Here is a 22,731-nt window from a genome sequence, read left to right as displayed (position 1 = left end):
GCGATGACGAACACGTGGCCTTAGGCAACGAGTCAGGGTTTCCTAAATTTTTCCAAAATAAAATATTTAAGTGGCGACTCTGTATCTGGCAAAGCAGTCTATGTTTGGCACTTCTTTCAAAATCTGTTTTCTCAAAACGATTTGCCAGATTTGGACTCTTTGGTTTAGATTAAGAACCGTGACAATTTGAGAGTCCTGAGCTGTAGTGAGCCCAATATCGAACGGAACGGGGGACCTCGTCCTCCCGGGGCGTTCGGGGACGTCTACAGTTTCTGGCGACTCTGCTGGGGATTTAGAGAACTTGACTCGAACTCATGATATCTGTTTTTGACTACACTTGTGTGTTTCTTTGCATTGCATTTGCATTGGTGCGCCTAGGACACCGTGTTTGCCATCTGCTATTCCTGAACGGTTTGCCGGAGGCTTGTCTTGTCAAGGCATGACCGTAAGGCTGACCGGTTGTGGGCTCTGCTAGTATGGGAACACAAACCCCGGTTTTACCGAGGCACCCTTTTGACCATTCGACCTAGTGCATATTCGGAATCCGTAGTGACCATTCCAAACTAGGACAGGTTGCTTACCCGATAGGTTGTTTGAAACCGCTGCGTGCGTAGTGAAACTCTAGCTCCTGACAAAATAGGACAGGGAAACCCTACCCCACCATAGGGGTGTTTTGGCTCTCATTTTCTTGTTATGTGCTTTTAGAGTGCGTCTCTACAAGAATGCATGTATCAGTTTATAAGTTTGGGCATCAGGCCTGCGGGCACCAGTTCAGTGTTTCTGGGTATCAAGGGCCCGCGGGCACCAGTTCAACATTTTGGGAATCAGTTATATTTGCGGGTAACGGATTCAGTTCTGGGGGGGGCAGTAATTTTGGGAACAGTGATCAGCAGTCGAATGCAGTTATTCAGTAATGCTCATGTCTGTATTAGTGGGATTGGGCTGAGATGCCGCATGTTTTCTCTTTCAGGGGGGTTCAGAGACTCGGTTCAGAGCAACCAGTGTTCTCCTTTGCTGAGGCAAGACAGAAAAAGGCTCACCGGTTCTTCAGATCCGTTAGTCACCAGTCCGGTCCATCTGATCCGTCAGTCACCAGTCACATCACCTCTTTCAGTTCAGCAAAACTCATGATGACGCAAAATTCAGAAGAAATTATGGCAGCCGTATCAGACCAAGGAATCACATTGCAAGGTGATACCGATGTTGAAGTGCCACACCCACCCAGGTCACCTGCCGCACATCCGATCTGGGAACCCCAGTTATGTCAAACCCGTGAGCCCACCACATTCGAGTTGATGGGAATGATTGGTGACCTTCAAAGATCTGTGGCGGATCTAGCCTGTGAAATGTCGGCTCCGCCACCAACCACATCGTATGCCGGGAACTTCATACCGGAGGAGCCCCCGCTACTGGGACGAATTGTAATCGAACTTAGCCAACCTGAAGCCATACCAAGTTCCGGCAATGGCATGTCGACAACAACGGGGCTCCGCTCTGATGTAGCAACTCAAACCTTCTACCAAGCCGAGGCAAGTGGTAAGAACAAGATGAAGGTGGACACCGATCCCTACGAACAACTCCTGTGGGCTGTTGAGGCTTTGAAAGCCGGAGGATTGAATAAACAGCAGGTGCTCGCTATTGCTGTAAAAACTGTGGATGAAACCTTCCCCACTCAGGCCGAGAGCAGTTTAAGCCAGAGGGAAAATCGAGAGGGGGACCGTCGTACCAGAACAGTTCCTTCCAATCCTAGCCCTGCACCTGGAAAAGATCAGAGAGCCAAGGCAGCACCTGCCGACCCTTTTTCGAGTGCGTCCAGCAAAAGTCAGCAAGCCTCGAAGTATCCGCCCCGAGGTCGCAGGGTCTTCCATGCCCTCTACGTGCCTTTGTCTAAGGCCCTTCAAATCCTCGTCAAAAAAGGGCATCTCAAACCCCTCGAGCCTCGGCCTCTCCCGAGTCCCCTTCCAGCTAAGCATGATGGTACCCAGTACTGTGCATACCATCAGCAAACTGGTCACAGCACCGACAACTGCTTCCGTCTTCGCCACGAAGTGCAAGATTTGGTTGACAATGAAGTCATCCTCCCTCCAAGCTCAGCAAAGTCTGTCACCACCGGGTTGGTGGATTTCGAGGATAATGCAAGTATGTGATCAGGGGTTGGACCACCTGCGGGCGGCACGCGGTTTACCTCGGATGTGGCGTATGGCACGAACTATTTTGAGCATTTACGAATGCTAGTTTTGTAGTTTCTGACTTGGGTGTTGAGTCAGTTCTGTAGTTTTGTTTTGAGTCTGTCTCATTGTCTCGAGTCAGTCTTCTTGATTAAGGGTCTCTCTTGTTGCATCGAGTCAGTCCTGTTGTACAAAGGTCGGGTGATTCCGGGGGTGTTACCTCGGGCATCACCATTTTGTTTTATGTTTGTCTTTTCGTTTTGCTTTGAGTCTGTTCTTGATTGGAGCCAATTACACCAAAAAAATTGAATGGAACAGTGGTAATTTTCACGCTCTTGTATTTGCTTCTGCCGTGTGCCAGTTGTGCCAGAAGTTCTGATTGAGATGGCAGTATTTGACCAAAACTGTGTCTTTTCTGTGCCTTGAACTCATTGCATCGACCTAAGTTTTTAAAACTTTTTCTAACACTGTGGTGAAAACAAAGAGGAAAGAATTCCTCGGGATTTGCAAAAATTTGATCAACTGAGAGAAAGAGAAGCGTGTTAAGCCCTTAATGAATGAGATCATGCTTGTTAATGTGAGTACTGAGAAGGATCCTGGCTTGATCCAGATTGGTTCTACATTGTCTTCAGCGCAAGCGACTAGTCGCTTTCTTAAAAGATTTTAAAAAATGTTTTGTGCGGTCCTGCGAAGACCTGTGTGGAATCGCTCTTGAGATTGTGTAGCCTAGGATCGCTCTCAGCCTCGAGACTCGACCCCTTGCTTTCAAACCTCAAACTCGGCCTCAGAAAGTTCAAAGGTCAACCATAATGCGAGGCCTGCGTGGCCAGATTCGAAGCAGCCCTCGGACTAGGGGCAAGGAAAGTCAGATCAAGAAGATCAAGTGTTTTCAAAGGAAGCTTGCAAAGCTAGATCAAAAGCCCTCAAACTAGGGGCAAAACTGTTAGATGTGCTTGAAGAGTCAAAAAATTGGGATGTTTCTCAAACTAACAAAGATCGGCAAGAATGCCAAATCCCAGAGGAGAAGAAAGAAGAAAGTATTGCTGCAGAAAAGCTGAGTTCCGATCTACAACACTAGGGGCAAATTCAGCCCCCCCATTGGATAGACTCATACATCATCAACGAACAGCAGCCATTCTCTTGGATTCAGACGGATTCGAGATCTCAAAACCATTTGACATAGACCAAGCTACACTTTTACCCTTGAGAGGCTCGCTGGGCCGAAAACCCAGAAGGGCGACCCAGACAAAAGTTAAAGCGAGACAAAAAAAAATGCAAAAAGAAAAGAGAAAGAAAAATGCAAAAAAATATATCAAAAAAAAAGAAAGAAAAATTAAGAAAAAGAAAAAAGAAGAACAAAACTCGCAAGGCTGAAAACCCGGAAGGGCGGCCTTGGCAAAAGTTAAAGCGCAAAAGGAGAGGTTAAATACCCGAGTGTACCTTAACCCCGAACTACGTAAGGCTTGATTCCCATGTTTAGGATACGTAGGCAACTTCATTCTGAAGTCCAGCCACAAACACTTCCAAATTCGATTGTGTCCATGCGATGGTTTTGGTCATCTTTGTCTTCTCTGTATCTGAGAGTCTGGTTGTGTTCGTCGCTCTGAGGACTGACTACAATGCGCTGCGGTGCTATCCAAACAAGGGGCAACTTTCCGTTGCCATTCAAAACACCGCAGTGTCATTTCAAACAAGGGGCAACTTTCCGTTGCCATGCAGTGTCCTTCAGACAAGGGGCAATTTTCCATTGCTATGGGTCCGAAGTTGTGCATCTCAAGAGTAGGTTCCATGCTCGTTGAGCAGTGGTCGTTTGCAAAAATAGTTTTTGAGAATTTTTACTGAGATTGACTAATCTTCTCGAAAAGTACTCCATTTTTCAAAACTGGACCTTTTCTTGGACCCAAAAAAGGAAAATTTTCAGTGCTCATAACCTAACTTGCATGATTTTAAATCAGAAAATCGAACAAGCATGCTAATCTAACTCTCATGTTGGTCAAAATTGTTTTAACAGAACGTCAAAAACCAAAAATGGTCAAAATAATGAACTAAGGGCAAAGTTAAGTCAGGTGTTCTGTCTTTTCCCCGTTGTCAACATACTTGCCAGAAAAGGGCACTCTACTTGCCAGAAAGGACACTCTACCCTCCATAAAAGGGGATAACTGAAGTTAACAACAAAGGGTTGAAAGCTCTCTCATCCTCCAAGCAGCGAGGTATCAAGCCGAGTGCGACGCACGAATTGGAATGGATCAAGATGCTCCATTCCCTCATCCGGCGCATCGACAGATGTCACCGAAGGAAATAGCCGCGAGCTGATTATGTTGGGCGTAAGCCCGCAACTTCCTGTTCATCTATCAACCACCCAGGGGAGGGATAAAAAAATGAGAGATTAAAGAATAGAGAGATGTGCGCTGAGAGAAAAAGTGAGGAAAAGGGCTTTTTCAGCAAAAAAAGAGCCTGAGGGCCGAGTGATGTGAGAATCACAAATGAGAAAAGGTGGGAAACAATACCCGAAGAAACTAGCTCCTCGCGTATTGAGAGGTCTCTCGTCTTTGTAACACGTCTGTGTGTCGTGTCTTTTGTTTTGTTTGTCTCGATTCTTGCTTTGAGTCGTTCCGAGCGTGTCTCAATTCGTTTAGGTTGTTTACCTTTTCTTTTCCATTGTTTAGTCTTTTTCGCTGTGTTCAGTCATAGGCTCAATGCCCAGTTAAGAACACATTTCTTAATTCCAAAAAATTGTCTTGTGCTCAGAGTACCGTGTCGTTCTCCACATTTGTGCAAAACAAGATTTTGTTCTTTCAAAAAAACGCATGGTTCAACCCGAGCCATGTGGGAACAGTAAAGCCAGAACCCATCTGAAACTATATAGGTTCCAAACTTCAAAGCAAAAGGAAAAGAGAAAGATGTCGAACATCTGAGTTTGTTTCAACTTTTGCAAGTTCCGTCATCGCATCCTGTAGGTTTAGAATGAGCTGTGTGTTCAAAATTAAAAGACTACTGAGTTATGGGTCGTGTGTTCAAATTGAGCAGTGTTATGTTATGAGCTGCATGTTCAAAAATTGAAGTATATGAGCTGTGTGTTCAGAATTGAAGTATGTGAGCTGCGTGTTCAACATAAAGTATATGAGCTGCGTGTTCAAAAATTGAAGTATATAAGCTGTGTGTTCAGAATTGAAGTATGTGAGCTGCGTGTTCAACATGAAGTGAATGAGCTGTGAGTTCAGAAGTGAAAATTTATGAGCTGCGTGTTCAGAATTAAGAATGAGCTGCGTGCAAATGAAAATGAATGAGCTGCGCGTTCAGAATTGAAATATGTGAGCTGCGTGTTCAAACTGAAGTGAATGAGCTGTGTGTTCAGAAGTGAAGTGTATGAACTGTGTGTTCAGTATAAGCTGCGTGCAAATGAAATGAATGAGCTACGTGTTCAGAAGAGAAATGTGTGGGCTGCGTGTTCACAAGTGAAATGTGTGAGCTGTGTATAAGCTGCGTGCAAATGAAATAAATGAGCTGCGTGTTCGACTTCTAAAAACTGTGGGCTGTGTGTTCACCATCAAGAGTTCGGACTGCGTGTTCAACTTTCAAAAATGGGCTGCGTGTTCAGAAGTTCAAAAGTTTGAGCTGCGTGTTCAACTTTCAACGAATGTGTGCTGCGTATTCACAATCAAAAAATGGGCTGCGTGTTCAGAAGTTCAAAAGTTTGAGCTGCGTGTTCAACTTTCAACAAATGTGTGCTGCGTGTTCACAATCAAAAAATGGGCTGCGTGTTCAGAAATTCAAAAGTTTGGGCTGCGTGTTCGACTTTCAACAAGTGTGCGCTGCGTGTTCACAATCAAAAATGGGCTGCGTGTTCAGAAATTCAACAGTTTGGGCTGCGTGTTCAACTTTCAACAAGTGTACACCGCGTGTTCACAATCAAAAATGGGCTGCGTGTTCAGAAATTCAACAGTTTGGGCTGTGTGTTCAACTCTCAACTAGTGTGTGCTGTGTGTTCACCTCAACATTCGGGCTGCGTGTTCAGACTTCAAAGACAGTGAGCTGCGTGTTCAACTCTCAACTAGTGTGTGCTGTGTGTTCACCTCAACATTCGAGCTGCGTGTTCAGACTTCAAAGACAGTGAGCTGCGTGTTCAACTCTCAACCAGTGTGTGCTGTGTGTTCACCTCAAAATTTGGGTTGCGTATTCAGAAATTCAACAGTTTGGGCTGCGTGTTCAACTCTCAACTAGTGTGTTCTGCGTGTTCACCATCAATTTGGGTTGTGTGTTCAGAAAATTAGTGTTTGGGCTGCATGCTCAACTCTCAATCAGTGTGGGCTGCGTGTTCACCATCAAATTGGGCTGTGTGTTCAGAAAATTAGTGTTTGGGCTGCGTGCTCAACTCTCAATCAGTGTGTGCTGTGTGTTCACCATCAATTTGGGCTGTGTGTTCAGAAAATTAGTGTTTGGGCTGCGTGCTCAACTCTCAATCAATGTGGGCTGCGTGTTCACCTTCAATTTGGACTGCATGTTTAGAAAATCGGTGTTTGGGCTGCGTGCTCAACTCTCAATCAGTGTGGGCTGCGTGTTCACCCTCAATTTGGACTGCATGTTCAGAAAATTAGTGTTTGGGCTGCGTGCTCAACTCTCAATCAGTGTGTGCTGTGTGTTCACCTCAAAATTTGGGTTGCGTATTCAGAAATTCAACAGTTTGGGCTGCGTGTTCAACTCTCAACTAGTGTGTGCTGCGTGTTCACCATCAATTTGGGCTGTGTGTTCAGAAAATTAGTGTTTGGGCTGCGTGCTCAACTCTCAATCGGTGTGTGCTGCGTGTTCACCATCAATTTAGGCTGTGTGTTCAGAAAATTAGTGTTTGGGCTGCGTGCTCAACTCTCAATCAGTGTGGGCTGCGTGTTCACCTTCAATTCAGAAAATCGGTGTTTGGGCTGCGTGCTCAACTCTCAATCAGTGTGGGCTGCGTGTTCACCTTCAATTTGGACTGCATGTTCAAAAAATTAGTGTTTGGGCTGTGTGCTCAACTCTCAATCAGTGTGGGCTGCCACCTTCAATTTGGACTGCATGTTCAGAAAATTAGTGTTTGGGCTGCGTGCTCAACTCTCAATCAGTGTGTGCTGTGTGTTCACCATCAAATTGGGCTGTGTGTTCAGAAAATTAGTGTTTGGGCTGCGTGCTCAACTCTCAATCAGTGTGTGCTGCGTGTTCACCATCAATTTGGGCTGTGTGTTCAGAAAATTAGTGTTTGGGCTGCGTGCTCAACTCTCAACCAGTGTGGGCTGCGTGTTCACCTTCAATTTGGACTGCGTGTTCAGAAAATCGGTGTTTGGGTTGCATGCTCAACTCTCAATCAGTGTGGGCTGCGTGTTCACCTTCAATTTGGACTGCGTGTTCAGAAAATCAGTGTGGGCTGCGTGTTCACCTTCAATTTGGACTGTGTGTTCAGAAAATCAGTGTTTGGGCCGCATGCTCAACTCTCAATCAGTGTGGGCTGCATGTTCACTTTCAATTTGAACTGCGTGTTCAGAAAATCGGTGTTTGGGCTGCGTGCTTAACTCTCAATCAGTGTGGGCTGCGTGTTCACCTTCAATTTGGACTGCGTGTTCAGAAAATCAGTGTTTGGGCTGCGTGTTCAACTCTCAATCAGTGTGGGCTGCGTGTTCACCTTCAATTTGGACTGTGTGTTCAGAAAATCAGTGTTTGGGCCGCGTGCTCAACTCTCAATCAGTGTGGGCTGCGTGTTCACCTTCAATTTGGGCTGTGTGTTCAGAGAATCAGTGTTTGGGCTGCGTGTTCAACTCTCGATCAGTGTGGGCTGCGTGATCACGACAAAGAGTATGAGCTGCGTGTTCAGAAATTCAAGTGCTTGAGCTGTGTGTTCAAAAAAAAAAATGCAAACCGGAATGAGCTATGTGCTCGGAGACGAGCTGTGTGCCCGAAGAAAGGAGCTGTGTGCCCGATAAACGAGCTGTGTGCCCGAAAACGAGCTGTGTGCCCGAAAACGAGCTATGTGCCCGGAAGAGGAGCTGTGTGCCCGAAAACGAGCTGTGTGCCCAAAAATAAGTTGTGTGCCCCCAAACGAGCTGTGTGCCCGGAAGAGGAGCTGTGTGCCCGAAAACGAGCTGTGTGCCCAAAAGTAAGCTGTGTGCCCCCAAACGAGCTGTGTGCCCGAGGTCTGCCGTGTGCCCGAAAAATGAGCTGTGTGCCCCCAAAATGAGCTGTGTGCCCCAGAAATGAGCTGTGTGCCTGAAGAATAAGCTGTGTGCCCAAAATAAGCTACGTGCCTGAAAAATGAGCTGTATGCCCAAATGGGCTGTATGCCCGAATGAGCTGTGTGCCCGAAAGAGCTGTGTGCCCAGATTAAACAGAGTGTTATGTTTCGAGCTGCGTGCCAAATGAACAGAATATTGTGTTGTGAGCGGTGGACCAAACGAACAAAGTGTTGTGTTGTGAGCTGTGTGCCAACTGAATGGAATGCTATGTCGTAAGCTATGTGCTAAGTCTTGCATTGTGCATGCATCGCATCGCGCTATTTTGCGCACCTCAATCGCACTGTCCTGTGCACTCACCTCATCTAGGAGACCTCAAATCCTCCGGTCTAAGGAGACCTTAAATCCTGCATCATTATTCGCGCCATTTCGCGCATCGCACTTGCATTTCATCGCACTATCTTGTGCGCTCCTGGTCTAGGAGACCTTAAATCCTCTAAAGGTGTAATTCCTTTGGTGTTTGTCGTGCCCAAATGACTTCCAGTGGTCTGGTATAGCCACCTGCCTGTGTTTACGGTGAGTTCCTAGGAGACCAACTGAGATGGTGGAAACTAGAGTTCGAATGGTTCTTGCCTAGAACGCAAAGGTTCGGGATTTCCGAGACTAAAGTCTGGTTTAAATACCCAGGGGTATATCCTCGGCTTGAAATCTGTATGGCAGCCCCATAGATTGAGATAGCATGTGTATGCGCCTCAATTCTGGATACTAAATCAACCTAGTCTGTCACCCTGTTGGAGAATAGGAAAAGCTGGGACCATAGTCAGGGAGAAAAGTAGTACCTGTGGTTCAACCAAAAAGAAGCGAGAAATCCCCAGCACCATGAGGCACGATATTGTATGTACGGTTCATTTGAGGCTGGTGCGACCAGACGAACCACGCAGGTATTGTATCTTCTCCGTGTGAGACGTGGCGAAAATTCAATGATTCTCCGCACTCTTCAACTGCATAAAATGTAGTTTCGCTTCGCATTCTTGCTTAAAACTGTTGCATCTATTGTGAATATGTGCTTCGTTACAGCTTGCTATATTTGCATGATCATGAGCTATATTCGGCTTTGTGCATATCATTTTGCATTTTGCACCCCCTACCTGCAGGCATGCCTGCGGGCACATTTCTTTGTTATCCAGTATGTTTGTCTAAGTCTTCGGCCTTGTCAAAAATGGGTCGTCTCTGGGCTTTGACATTCACTCCCGTCACTTATGACTTCTGAGTTCTGTCAAAGAGGGGCAACTGTAGACACCCCATTTTTGACCGACCTTAAGACTCAGACCTCACTGATTGAGCGCTTGGTGATGTCGCATATCGTGCTCGTTCAAAGGTTTCAGAGTCTCGGCTGCAAGCCTTGCCTCCCGACTTCCGGACTCTTTGGTGCTTTACCTCGGCTTGCGAACCAGGCTCGGTTTTCTCTGTCTCTCTTCCTGAAGGGAGGGAGAGGCCCCGTGGATCATCTCTCAGTGGCCGTAGGCTACGTTTCGTGGTCGTAGGCCATTTTGCCCGTTTGGAGTCCGGTTTCCGGTTTTTCAGAGCCGTTGGCCGTGTGCCTCTGTTCGGGACCGCTTAACCACCTCCGTTCGCTCTGATTTTCGGCATACATTTTATTTGCTCCCTTTTGAGGGACACTGCGGTCCGAGAAACCGACTTCGTGGTCGAACACCACTTCCGGTGCCTAACAGTCAGTTTTCGGGGCCTCGGGCTGCGCGTTTCGGCCCCCAAACCGTCGTTTTGCATCGGTTTGAGTTCGTTTTTGGCAGGGACCTCTGTTTCATTGGTAAGAAGGCCGTAGAAGGGTGGGAGGCCAGCAATTGTTCAGACAACCAGTTTTATTCCTCCATCGCCCTCCGTCGCCCGTTTTTCCTCACTTCAAAGCCAATGTTGACCACCCTTGGGCCATTTTCTTGCACCCTAGACCCCATATTTGTGATGTACACATCTGGGAGGCCACCAATATTTGGTGGCCGGCCAGTAATTCTTTCTGCCCATTTTGAACCCCTCCTAAAAGTGGGTTGTTCTCTCTCCTGGTTCATTGTCTCCAGTTTTTAACCACTTGGTTGTATTGTGCACACATCAGAGGTTCTCTTTTTGGGGTGGCCGGCCACTAATGCTTCTTGACCCTTTTGACCCCTAGCCGACCGGCCATGGGAAGAGCTAGCCGGCCACCTGCAACCTCAATAACTGGCCGGCCAGAATCCTTGCATCAAGTACAGTGCAGATACACCCTCTTTTTTCCCCCAGATTCTGAATCCGGAGGGGCTGCATTTTTTGGGGGAAACTTGATTCATTTCCCTCCATTTTTTCCCCCCTCTTTTCCCCCTCTTTTGCCTATAAAACCAGCCTCCCAGCTCTGGTTTAGGGGTTGGAAAAATTACCTAAGAGCTTTGCATACATACACCATCCTCTCCCTCTCTTCTAACCTTCAAACCTCTCAAACCCTACACCATTTCTACACCACCACCTAGCACCACACCACCACCACCCATTCCAGCCACTTGGGACTGTTTTCCAGAGCTAAGGAGCTACCAAACTTGGTCCAAGAGTTGTCAAAGGTTTGGTCTACAAGGGTGAGTTCCTTCTTCCCTCTTTTGTGCTTTATTTTGTTCAATACATTGGCCACACTTGATTGCTGTTTTGGGCTCCGACCCTAACTGGAGATAGGCTTATTTTGAGCTATTTTTCATGTTTGTTTAAGGGCCTCTCACTGTTTGAGGCCTCCTTATTGCACTTGCTTCATTGCCTCTCTTGTATGCCATTTTCTTGTGTAGAATTTTTGGCCTATGTATAAATTGTTTTGAGGCATGTCATAAACTGTAAAGTGGCTTATTTTGAGCCCTTCTTCAACATTGTTGAAGGGCTCATCACTGTTTGAGGCTTCCATTTGCCACTTTCCTTTGTATCTCTCTTTTGGCTCCATTTTTGCATGATTTGTTAGCCTCTTATGCTTTTGTTTTTGAGCTTTGGTCCGAACTATAAATGGCCTTATTTTGACCCCCTATTCATGTTTCATTAAGGGTCTTTTAATTTTTGACACATCCTTTTTGTACTTTGTGTTATAGCTCTCTTTTTTGCCTTATTTTGCATAGCATTTTGAGCATGCTTGTGCACTGTTTTGGGTCTGATCATAAACTGAAAAATGCCATGTTTTGGGTCCCTCTTCAACATTGTTGAAGGGCCCTCTCATGTTTGGGGTCAGAAGCCATGTCTTGCTTCTTTATCTCACATTTAGGGCCATTTTTGCATATTGGTTTAGCCCCATCTGTGTTCATTGTTTGGTCTTGCTTAAAACTGTAAACATGCTTGTATTAGGGCTGCCTTGAATCTGTCTTCACATTTCATGTTCGAATAGTGCATGCTTTGTATAGCTATAGGTCATTGCGTATGCCTAGTTTTGCATTTCAGGTCTTATTTCATGCATCGGGTGCTATATTGTCATGTTTCGGGGCTGTTTTGCATCACTTTTTGCTGCTGAAATTTGCATGCTAGCATACCATGTTCCATGCCTTGCCATGTCTTGTTAGAGTGGCATTTCGTGCCTTAGGGTTGGTCCTCGGTTTGCGTGCATGCGTGCGCGCATCTCGAGTTGTCTCATTTTCATCATATGGCATCTTATGTGAGTGTGGCTGAGGTCCACTCATGTTAGTGTAAGCCCATATTGCATTGTGTATTCCATTTCATTTCATAGCATTGTGTATGCTAGGTTGTATGTTAGCGCATTGTGTATGCCATGTTACCTCGTGCATCGTGTATGCCATCTCATAGCATTGTGCATGCTAGGTTGTATATTAGTTGCATTCATGCATGTCATGCATATTGCATTGTGCTTGGGATAGGGGTTAGCCCGAGCACGGGAAACGAGGGACATTTCGTACTTCGAGTGACGGAACGTGTCTCAATTCCTCGGTCGCCGACACTCCGGATTATTCATGATGGAGTCTAGGCCTTGTTGTGTCCATATGTGCATTCATTTCATATTGAATCGTGCAAATCGACTCCTCGGCCATCATGCATCGAGATGCGTGATTGGTGGCACGAGGATCGAGGACTACACTCCCTGAAGAGTAGTCATGCATACATGTGTGAAAATACATTGCCATGCCCCTTTCCTGCTCTCTATTGCAGCAAATCAAGAATCAGCATTCTTCCGAGGCTTGGCGCGCTTTCCAAAAAATATTGCAAAACAGAGGCTAATTGGGGCATCACAGTGGATTTCTGTGCAAAGGCGACCCGGACATGCATCATCCATCATCTGGAGAAGAGTCAAGACAGTCCCTGGATTGCATGCCAGTTTATTATCTTTCTTAGTTAATTTGTAAATTAATTAGGAATCTGTATTATTTCGACTGTATTATTTGGACTGTACTATTTATTCGGACTCTCTGCGCGAGGGCACAACTGTAATAAGTGTGCGTGCGTGTGATGTATGTCTTCCAACCCCACGCCTTTCTCCCTTTTATTTATCCGCTTATGATCGTTAGATTAGGGCATGTTTCAATTAGCATACAGTATGATAGCATGTTTGCATTCATTCATCTGTTTTGCATGCACTGGGCTCGGCGCATCATACTAACTGCATTGTATTTTCAATTCCAAATCGAATACATGTTAGCTGTAGCATTTCATATGCCATGTTTAGAATAGCCGAGCCTGCTATAGTTGCATTTTTGCATGTGTTGCATTAGGCATTTCTGTATAGTTAGGATCATGCATGGATTTCTAATAAGCTTCTGTTTTGGCTTGGAGTACTCGGTGAGTTTTATGCTTTAGCATCCTTGCATGCGTGTGAGTGACTGCCATGAATAGCATGCTTACCATGAGGCTATATGCTTATGTGATATAACTGCCTGAATGCCTGTGGGTGAAGGTTGGGTTATTTGAATTGGAACAATTCATCAAATGTGTGTTTTAAGCCCACTAGATAGTGGCAAAATCATATTTTCTAAGCCCACCCGAGGGTGGCAAATCCACGTCTTAGCCTACTTGCGGGTAGCACCATCAAACCATTTTCAAACAAACAAACATGAAATGTTTTGTTCCAATTCAGGCGATCCAGTCTATGCTTGTATGTTGTGCGCATCACATAGTAAATCTAGGCTAATAACCGGAATAAGAACACACAATGTTTTCAAAACTTGATATCATGGTTAGTAGAGGCCGATCTTTGATCGGGCGAGCGGGGGTGCTCACGAAGTGACCTTCCCCAATCGTACCCAAGTTCCCGAGCCGAGGCAACTTTGGCGATGACGAACACGTGGCCTTAGGCAACGAGTCAGGGTTTCCTAAATTTTTCCAAAATAAAATATTTAAGTGGCGACTCTGTATCTGGCAAAGCAGTCCATGTTTGGCACTTCTTTCAAAATCTGTTTTCTCAAAACGATTTGCCAGATTTGGACTCTTTGGTTTAGATTAAGAACCGTGACAATTTGAGAGTCCTGAGCTGTAGTGAGCCCAATATCGAACGAAACGGGGGACCTCGTCCTCCCGGGGCGTTCGGGGACGTCTACACATGGCTTCATGACATCACATAAATGGCGTGACACAATTGGAGCTTTTATAAATGTTGAGGCATCTGGGACAAGAGGCCTAGGTAGGATTCTATCTGCAGCTTGCCCTCTTTTGCTAATATTGTTAAATTATTTATACCATGCCTGTGATATATATTTCTGGGACTGCAAAGTGCTTCTTGGTAGACCTTGTCCTTTTTGGTGGGTTATAGGGATTGATCAATAACCTCAAGCTCAATGCTTTAACATAAATAAATAAATAAATGTGCTAGCTTACTTGCTGTAATAGCAATAATGATAAAAATTCACTTGTTCAACATTGTTAATTTCTAGTTGAAAAATGACTGTACAAAAGTACGTAGTAACCAGACTATAATAGGAAGTAGCTATTATTTCTGGAAAACATAAAGAAGGTTTTTCTGTCTTTCTAAGGTTATATATATGTTTGGGAGGTGGAATTGGATGGTTTGATGTATAGTTACAATTGCTATTTTCTATTATTGTGAGGGGTTTTGGGGTTTTGTGAGTGGATTTGGGCTTCTTATGTATATGTATATGTATATGTTTTGATCACTTTTGATCCATTTTACTGAACTGGGTGATGGGAAATCACGGATATTTTCTGAACTGAATTTCAAAAAGTTCCTCAACTCATGTAATAAGAATTTGGTCTGTGGTTCACTGGAGTGTAATAATTCCAAGACAACTAACTTTGGTTATATTGGCTTATTGTTTTCTCTTCCTGAATCAGACCCTTTAAAATCTTGTTTGCATTGTTTGTGCAGATGAATACCATCAATAAACATGCCTAATCACTAACGCTTGCACTTATACGAGCTACCATTGTGCTTCCTAAAAATCTGGAAGTTGAAAATACACTGAACTTTCTTATTTTTGTTTCAACTTAATACTTGAGGAGGTCATTTCTTAAATTCTCAAATTCTCACTATTACCATTGTCCTATTTCTTTGATAGTGCTTTCATCCTTTTTGTGCGCCGCTGATCCACTGCTCTCAGTTTTTGATATTGCTATTTTGATTGCAATTTTAAGTACCATTTATGGGTTATGGCCTGACCACTAATGCAGATGGTTGAGTTAATTGATGGAAATTGTCTATTGATTGTCTATTGATTTTATAGTTTGTCTACTTATCTACTCTGCTTCCTCAATTCCTGTGATTTGCATAATTCTCCTTAGTTAGTGTTAGTCTATTTTCATAGTTCTCATGCCATGCTTGGAGTATATTGGTTTGGCATGTGTCTAGCAATCCATGATTTGTTTTGCTCTACCTAATTTCTTACTGCATAGAGAAATGTAATTCTATTTATTAGATATAGTTGTGCTGCCTGTAATTTTCTTTTCTTTTCCCTTTATTTTCATTACAGTAATGAATACCCCTTGTGAGAGAGCTGAGTACACTCTAAAACTTTATCTCTCCCCCTGAATTGTGGACCCTCTTTCTTGGAAAGTTTAGTACACTAGGTCGGTTGGTGTACCCATGGCATATGAATTTTTTGTCTCCCACTCCCTTGTGAGAATATTTAAAATACTCGGATCCACCAAATATGACAAGGGTATGAGTGTGAATGTGTGTCCGACACCGTATTTAATTTGAACACTTCGATTACGTAATTTTTTTTATTATATTTGAATAAGAACTCACAGTTCTTAGCAATAGAATACTTTTATAGATAAAAGATAGAAATTTCATATTTTTCTCCTAGATTCTATCTAATGTCATATACATGTCTACATAATTTATAATATTACATAATATGTAATATATATACATATATATATGTGTGTGTCTATGACGCATCCTTGTAACTATATTTAATAGTTAGATACATATTTCAATGTCATAAGACAAGGGTATGAGTGTGAATGTGTGTCCAACACCATATTTAATTTGAACCCTTCGATTATTTAATTTTTTTATTATATTTGAATAAGAACTCACAGTTCTTAGTAATAGAATATTTTTATAGATAAAAGATAGAAATTTCATATTTTTCTCTTAGATCCTATCTAATTTCATATACATTTCTACATAATTTATAATATTATATAATATGTAATATATATATATATATATATATGCATATGTGTGCGTGTGTGTCTATGACGCATCCTCGTAACTATATTTAATATTTAGATACATATTTCAATGTCATAAGATTTAAATTCTTGAAGATTTGATACTTGAACACTGTACCCGAATCCATGTCTTTACATTGTTGGTTCCAATATGTATATATAATTTTGAAAGCAAGTGTTCACTTCTTTGTTCCGATTGCCTAATTTTCTTAGTATCTACTATTTCTAAATTACTATTGCATATAAAATTACCTCATCACATTCTGACCATGTGATCTAAATCAGCCTACTTCAATTGCCAAATTTTCTTAGTATCTACTATTTCTATACATTACTGTTATATTTTCCTAACTGCCTCTATCTTTGGATATTTATAGACTAGATTAAACCATTATAGCTTAGGCACAAGCAAATTGGATCCATGTTGGTCTTCAGCCCACCTTCTAATAGCAGCCACAGAACTTTGAGTTGAGAACATGGAAGCAAGATCAAAGAGTTGAAGAAGAAATATGTTACAAGAAATGTGATCAATATAAGAAGAAATACTCCCAATTTTAAGGTTTTCATTCTCTCTCTAGCCAATCTCTTTATGTAGACAGTGTATTATAGTGCTTGATATGAAGCATATTTCAAGTTTTAGCTATATATAGATCTCATGGTGGAAAAAATACATTGGAGACTTCAAATATTTTAAGTTAGTGTTTCTACAAGTCAGGATAGCAGCCATAGACTATTGTGTTAAATAATAACTAAAAGCCCCATTATTAGTCTATGAGTTGCACTATAGAGTTTTACGTGTACTTGACATCACAATTTCCATAACCATTAAAACACTCGGCAGCAAAACAAAGCGAGCAGCAGCAAGGCAAAGACACACTCGCACACAGCACTTGGGCAACTATTCATAGCAGCTAAACTAAAGCAAGCACAACACAAACTAGAATTTATAGACATTAACAGCAGGCAGACACGGCACCTGGATAGATTTACACAGCAAATCACATGACACTCCAGTAGAATGTGTAGACAGACCACCAGAGTTTAGCCTAATCAGTTCCATATTTGAGGCACCAACACAAAAACAGTAAACAGCTCCATTCTACATAAAGAAATACAACAATATCTAATGCTATCAGGTTGATTTAGACATTCTCCACATATTTGTCATATGTGCTTCTATCTGCTATGGTTTATTGATGACTTGTTATAAATAAACTCACTATTTTGTTGTTGTAATTGTGCAGCATGTCCCTAGAACTAATGGAGAAATACCTTCTGTTGATGAAGCAACTTTAGACCATCAAAGATTATTGGACAGGTATTCAGCTATTGTTTTAGGACTGGACAAAAGCTCCCCTTCCCCCGCGTCCAGAGAAGAAAAGATATATGCATCTTTGTCTCTTTTTCCTTCCTTTATTTATTTTTTTTATTTTATTTTATTTTTTTTTTTTTTTTTGCAGCTGTGGGATTTTTATTTCAGATATATAGTTTTTGATGTTGGAGATGTCTGTTGGAGAGATTTTTATTTTTCAGGTAAGAAATTTCTTGGAGAGATGCAAAATGTGGTCAAAGACAAAAATTGAATAATTTGTGTCTGAAGCCAAAATCAGCAAACTTTGATCCATAAGTTGGAAGGAAAGTTTGGACAAGGTGGCCTGAAGACAATAACTTCTATGAGGCGGTTATAACTGACTGCAATCCTGTTGAGGTATGTCTGGTTGTTTGTTTGTTGAAAGATTTTTCTGTATTTGATGGGCATGTAATTTAACTTGCTTTTTTCAAAATTGCCAGGGCCGGCATGCTTTGGTTTATGATATTAGTACAGCAGATAAAACATGGGAATGGGTCAATCTCAAAGAGGTAAAAGATGGCCCTTTCTCTGAATTTACTTGCATGGCCTACATTCCTCCTGGTTAATCTTTTCTTGCATGATCATAAACATCCAAGAAATTTTGATTACAATATATTAATGCTTGAAATTTGAGGAACAAAAACGACTGTATCTACTCTAGTATCTATGCATCTTGTTCTTGTGCCTTTGTGTGGATGCTAGCTTCATGTTTGTTATCTTTCTCTCTCTTTGCTGAATTGTTAATTGGTTACTTTATTGACATCATTTTTCATATTTTCATTGTTACCACCAAGTGATAATCTGGTTGAACAACAGAATATAGTAGTGTGAATTGTAGCTTACATATTCTTCATGTAGAAAATGCTACATTGTGAAGCTTCTTTATGATGTCAAATTCTAATGGTCGTAGAAAACAAATTGCATCTAGATACCTACAGTTCTATAGGTTGGTGAAGTAAGTTCGAAAAATTGAGTTCTATAGATACCTAGAGTTCTATAGGTTGTTTATAATGGATTTTTAGAATGTAACTTGTTTATGGCCTTGTAAAATTTTATATTAAAAAAAAATTGAATTTCTTCTTTAAATTTGAGACAAGTGGTTGTCATTTTAATGTTTTAAATAGTGAATCAAACATTCTGGGTATGCTCATTGCACTAAGAAACTGTGAACTTTGTGTTCAACCTTTTTGTAGTGAATACCATGATATAATATGAGAGGGTAATTTGTAAACAAATTAGGCCGAGCTAGGAAGAGTCTTCTTTGGGAGTTGGACCGCGTAATGGGCCGAGATAAAGGCTGGTGTAGCTCGGTCTTAGGCCAAGAAGACATCTCATATTTTGGGTTTGGGCCGAACTATGGACCGAGGTATCGGTAGAAAGAGGACCGAGCTAAACGATAGCTCTACAGGGCGTCATCTCGAAGTCAAGACTGATAGTAGTGCTTAAAGTATCACAGAGCCGAAGTAACTTGGCTGACCGCAATGTTAGCCGAGGTAAAGATGTCAGCCGAAATAAGTGGGCCTGGTGGTTAGCCGAGGTATTGGTGAGAAAGGATGTCGGGCTTGGTATAGCTCGGCCGGTCTTGGTATAACTCAGCCGGGCGTCATCTACATCATTACTTAAGCGTGTGACCGAGGTAACTTAGCTCAGTGTGGTTGCAGCAGCCTATTAAAAGGAGGTAGCATCAATGGAGAGGGCCGAGCTATGTATAGCTCGGCAGGGTGGCATCCGTTAGATCGACTTTCGATCACACGGTCTAAAGGGCAGGGAACCGAGATAAATCAGTTCGGGCAGGAATGTATAACCGAGATAAAAGGTTCAGCCATCTCACTTGGCTTGCAGTGATGAGACTCTTAGTAGGACTCTACTAAGGAGAGTTATAGTCCTACTAGGATTGTGTAAACCATCTCACTTGGTTGGTAGTAAGTAGGGTGTGTGATTCCTAGGAGGACTCTCATAGGGAGAGTTGGAATCCTACTAGGATTGTGCCAAAGTAAAGTCTATAAAAGCTCATGACCAGACCTATGGACAAGTATCCCAATTCTTACTCTAGAATACACAGAGCATATTGTCTATTGTCTAGTTGCTGCCTTAGGCATCGGAGGGGTTTCCGGCACACACCCGCCGGTTAGCTCACATTTGTGTTTTCAGGGAGTAAAGCGACGACGTACGGAGGAGCGCAGACTTGATCAACAGGATTATACGAGAAGATTTATTTCTTTCCCGTACATAATAAATGTGGTGCTTTTTCATATATTTTTTCTATTTCTAGAACAAAAGAAAAAAAAAGGGTGTTTTTAGCTTTATTAGTCATGAGTACCTACGTTTTTATTTTTTGTATCCACTTTGAAGCAGATAGAGATCATCAGTTGCAAGGCCAATCAATGGACCAAGAGCGATGGAGAAAACAGCAGTACGATGATCATACTGGAGAAGGTAATAGGGTAGTTGAAGGTTCAGACGCCAACAAGATGGCTACAGATGGAAGAGTTGGTTTAGGAGGCGAAAATGAAAAACAGCACCCGAACCACTGTTTTTATTCCTGTATTATGTATGGATTTAAATTATTGACGTTGGATTAGACTTGGAGTGTATGGAATTTGTATTATATATAGAATTGGACGTTGAAGATTAATTTTTTGGATGCTTGGAACTGAAATGTGTGCACCTTGTTGAATGCTTTAATGGTTGATAATATATTTTAGTATTGATGGATTATATTGTTTATACAGGGTACAGGTTGTACTAATAATGAAGACAGGTTATTTACAAATTTTTTTTTAAAAAAAAAAAACCAAAACAAAAAATTATTTGGCCACCAAATGTTTTGGTTGCCAAATAGGTAATCAAAAGTTTTGGCTACTAATAATTTAGTAGCAAAAACATAACCCAAAACGTTTTTGCGACCAAATAATTAGTAGCTAAAACAATTGAGAATGAGAGAAAGAAACTATTGGCCGCTAAATTTTTTAGTCACGGAAAAAAAAATGGTATCATTTGGCGACTAAAATGTTTGGTGGCAAAAAGTGAAGAAGTGAATGTTAAGAGGCTTTTGGCTATGAAACTTTTAGTGGGCAAAAGTAACAACGACAAAAATTATTTAGTCGCTAAAAATATGTATTCTATTGGTGACCAAAATGTTTGGTCTATAATAGTCATTCTCATTTTATGGTAGCACTTTTAGTGACTAACACTTTAGTCACCGAATGCACCTTTTGCCGACTAAATAATGTTTCGTACCCAAATGAGTACTTTCAGTGACCAATTATTTAGTAGTTAGAAGTGACACTTTTCCCGACCAAACCAACTTAGTAACCAAAAAGCCTCATTCGGCGACTAAAGGTTTTAGTGGCAGAAACATAACATTTGCCGACTAAACTAAATTTAGTAGCTAAATGTAGTCACTTCCGGCGACCAAACAAAGTTTAGTCGCCAATACTATCGCCGACAGGGTAAAGGCGACGAGTTTGGCGACAAAATATTTTAGTCACTAAATTATTTCAGCGACCAAAAATTGGACTTTTGGCAACCAATATTTTGGTAGCCAAAAGTGACATTTCTTGTAGTGATACCCTGTCGGCGATAGTATTGGCGACTAAACTTTGTTTGGTCGCCGAAAGTGACTACATTTCGCTACTAAATTTAGTTTAGTCGGCAAATGTTATGTTTCCGCCGCTAAAACCTTTAGTCGCCGCCGAATGAGGCTTTTTGGCTACTAAGTTGTTGTGGTCGGGGAAGGTGTCACCTTTAGCTACTAAATAATTAGTCGCCGAAAGTACACATTTGGCTACGAAACTGTATTTAGTCGGCAAAAGGTGCATTCAGCGACTAAAGTGTTAGTCACTAAAAGTGCATTGGGTTATGTTTTTGCTACTAAATTCTTAGTCACCAAAACATTTGATTACGTATTTAGCTACCAAAATATTTGATGGCCAAATACTTTAACGTGTTTTTTTTTTTTTTAAAAAAAATTCTAAACAACCTGTATCCATTATTAATACAACCTGTACCCTGTATAAACAATATAATCCATCAACGCTAAATATGTTATCAAGCATTCAACAATGTGCACACATTTTAGTTCCAACCATCCAAAAAATTAATATTGAACGTCCAATTTTATATATATTACAAATTCCATAAGAACCAGTCTAATCCAACGTCAATAATTTAATTTCATACATAATACAGGAATAACCAACTACTCCCACTACACATTTTAGTTCCAACTATCCAAAAATAAGTACTAATAAGTACAAGATGTCGTCCTGGCATCACTATAAGCTCCCATTGTTCGAGTCCTTCCATAAAACCCTTAGACTGGAAGGGGCCAACTACTCCCACTCGCCCATCCCCTTCGTCCACTGCTGCTGGCACCTGCAGAACCATTGCATGAATGTGAAATCAAGTGCATGTCTAATAAAAATATAGAAATACATATTCATAGTGTCCTCGATCCAATTACACAATGTAAAATTACTGCATAGGAAAAAAATAAAAGACGTGCTTACCTGCAGTACCATGGAAGTTGAACCCATCATCCCAACCAGGCAAATGCCTTTCTGCATTACCTTTCCAAGATTGTTTTCTGGGTGGAGCAAGCAGACAACAGAGTGCATCAGCCAGAATGTAACCAACACGCACAACAAAAAACAGCCACTATAAACAACTAGGCATGTTCTTGATCATAACAGCAAGCAAGGACTTATATGGAGCAATCATATCCCAAACACAAACATGCAGGCACCAATATGTTTCTAAAATATAACACTAATCAATGAGAGTGTTCATCACAATAATCATAACTTTTTTTTATCACAAAATATTATAACATAAATCACAAAGTATTATAATATTACCATTCAAAACTTTATAGTGCATATAAGTTTATTATTCGTAATTTTATCACAAAATATCATAACACCACAAATATTCATAACTTTCACACAAAACATAACTTTCATACAATGTGCACAATTTTTAGGGTGGACGACGTAAATTTATCAATTTCTCTTTTATGTTTTCTCCTAAATTGTCTAAATAAGAAAAAATATATACCACTAACCTTTCTTTTCTTTTGTTGTTTTTGCCCTGCAGCCTATTTTCAAAATATAATTCAATCAAGTTTCTTCAAAAAGAGACAATAAAATTTCTAAATATGCTGGATGTCTTCTACATAAATTTGAAAAAATTCACTTCTTTGGTTGTGGTGTTGCCTTGCCAAACACGAGAAAAGTATTTTTGTACTAGGGCTACATATCCTGAAAAATCTCACTCCAACTGATATTATAACGAGCAGTCATAAATCAAAACTAATGGTGAGATGACCCATTAGAAAACCTAACTTAAAATATAATCTCACTAC

The 22,731-nt window shown here is 41.6% G+C and overlaps 2 long non-coding RNA genes across 2 annotated transcripts; one reads left to right on the top strand and one right to left on the bottom strand.

The window, feature by feature from the left end:
- Positions 1–16,390: 16,390 nt before the first annotated feature.
- Positions 16,391–20,077, top strand: LOC114318627 (uncharacterized). Its single transcript, XR_014363003.1, has 4 exons — positions 16,391–16,574; positions 17,260–17,723; positions 17,807–17,875; positions 19,722–20,077. It is a non-coding gene; the product is annotated as an uncharacterized LOC114318627 (long non-coding RNA).
- Positions 20,078–21,441: 1,364 nt separating this feature from the next.
- LOC114318626 (uncharacterized) lies at positions 21,442–22,123 on the bottom strand. The gene is made up of 2 exons (XR_014363819.1): positions 21,878–22,123; positions 21,442–21,743 (listed from the first exon to the last, which is right to left on the bottom strand). It is a non-coding gene; the product is annotated as an uncharacterized LOC114318626 (long non-coding RNA).
- Positions 22,124–22,731: the final 608 nt, after the last annotated feature.

Source organism: Camellia sinensis, chromosome 3, assembly GCF_055761805.1.
Source record: "Camellia sinensis isolate YWXY chromosome 3, ASM5576180v1, whole genome shotgun sequence".
In the NCBI taxonomy this organism is placed as follows: domain Eukaryota; kingdom Viridiplantae; phylum Streptophyta; class Magnoliopsida; order Ericales; family Theaceae; genus Camellia; species Camellia sinensis.
This window is presented reverse-complemented; position numbering and strand designations above follow the sequence as displayed.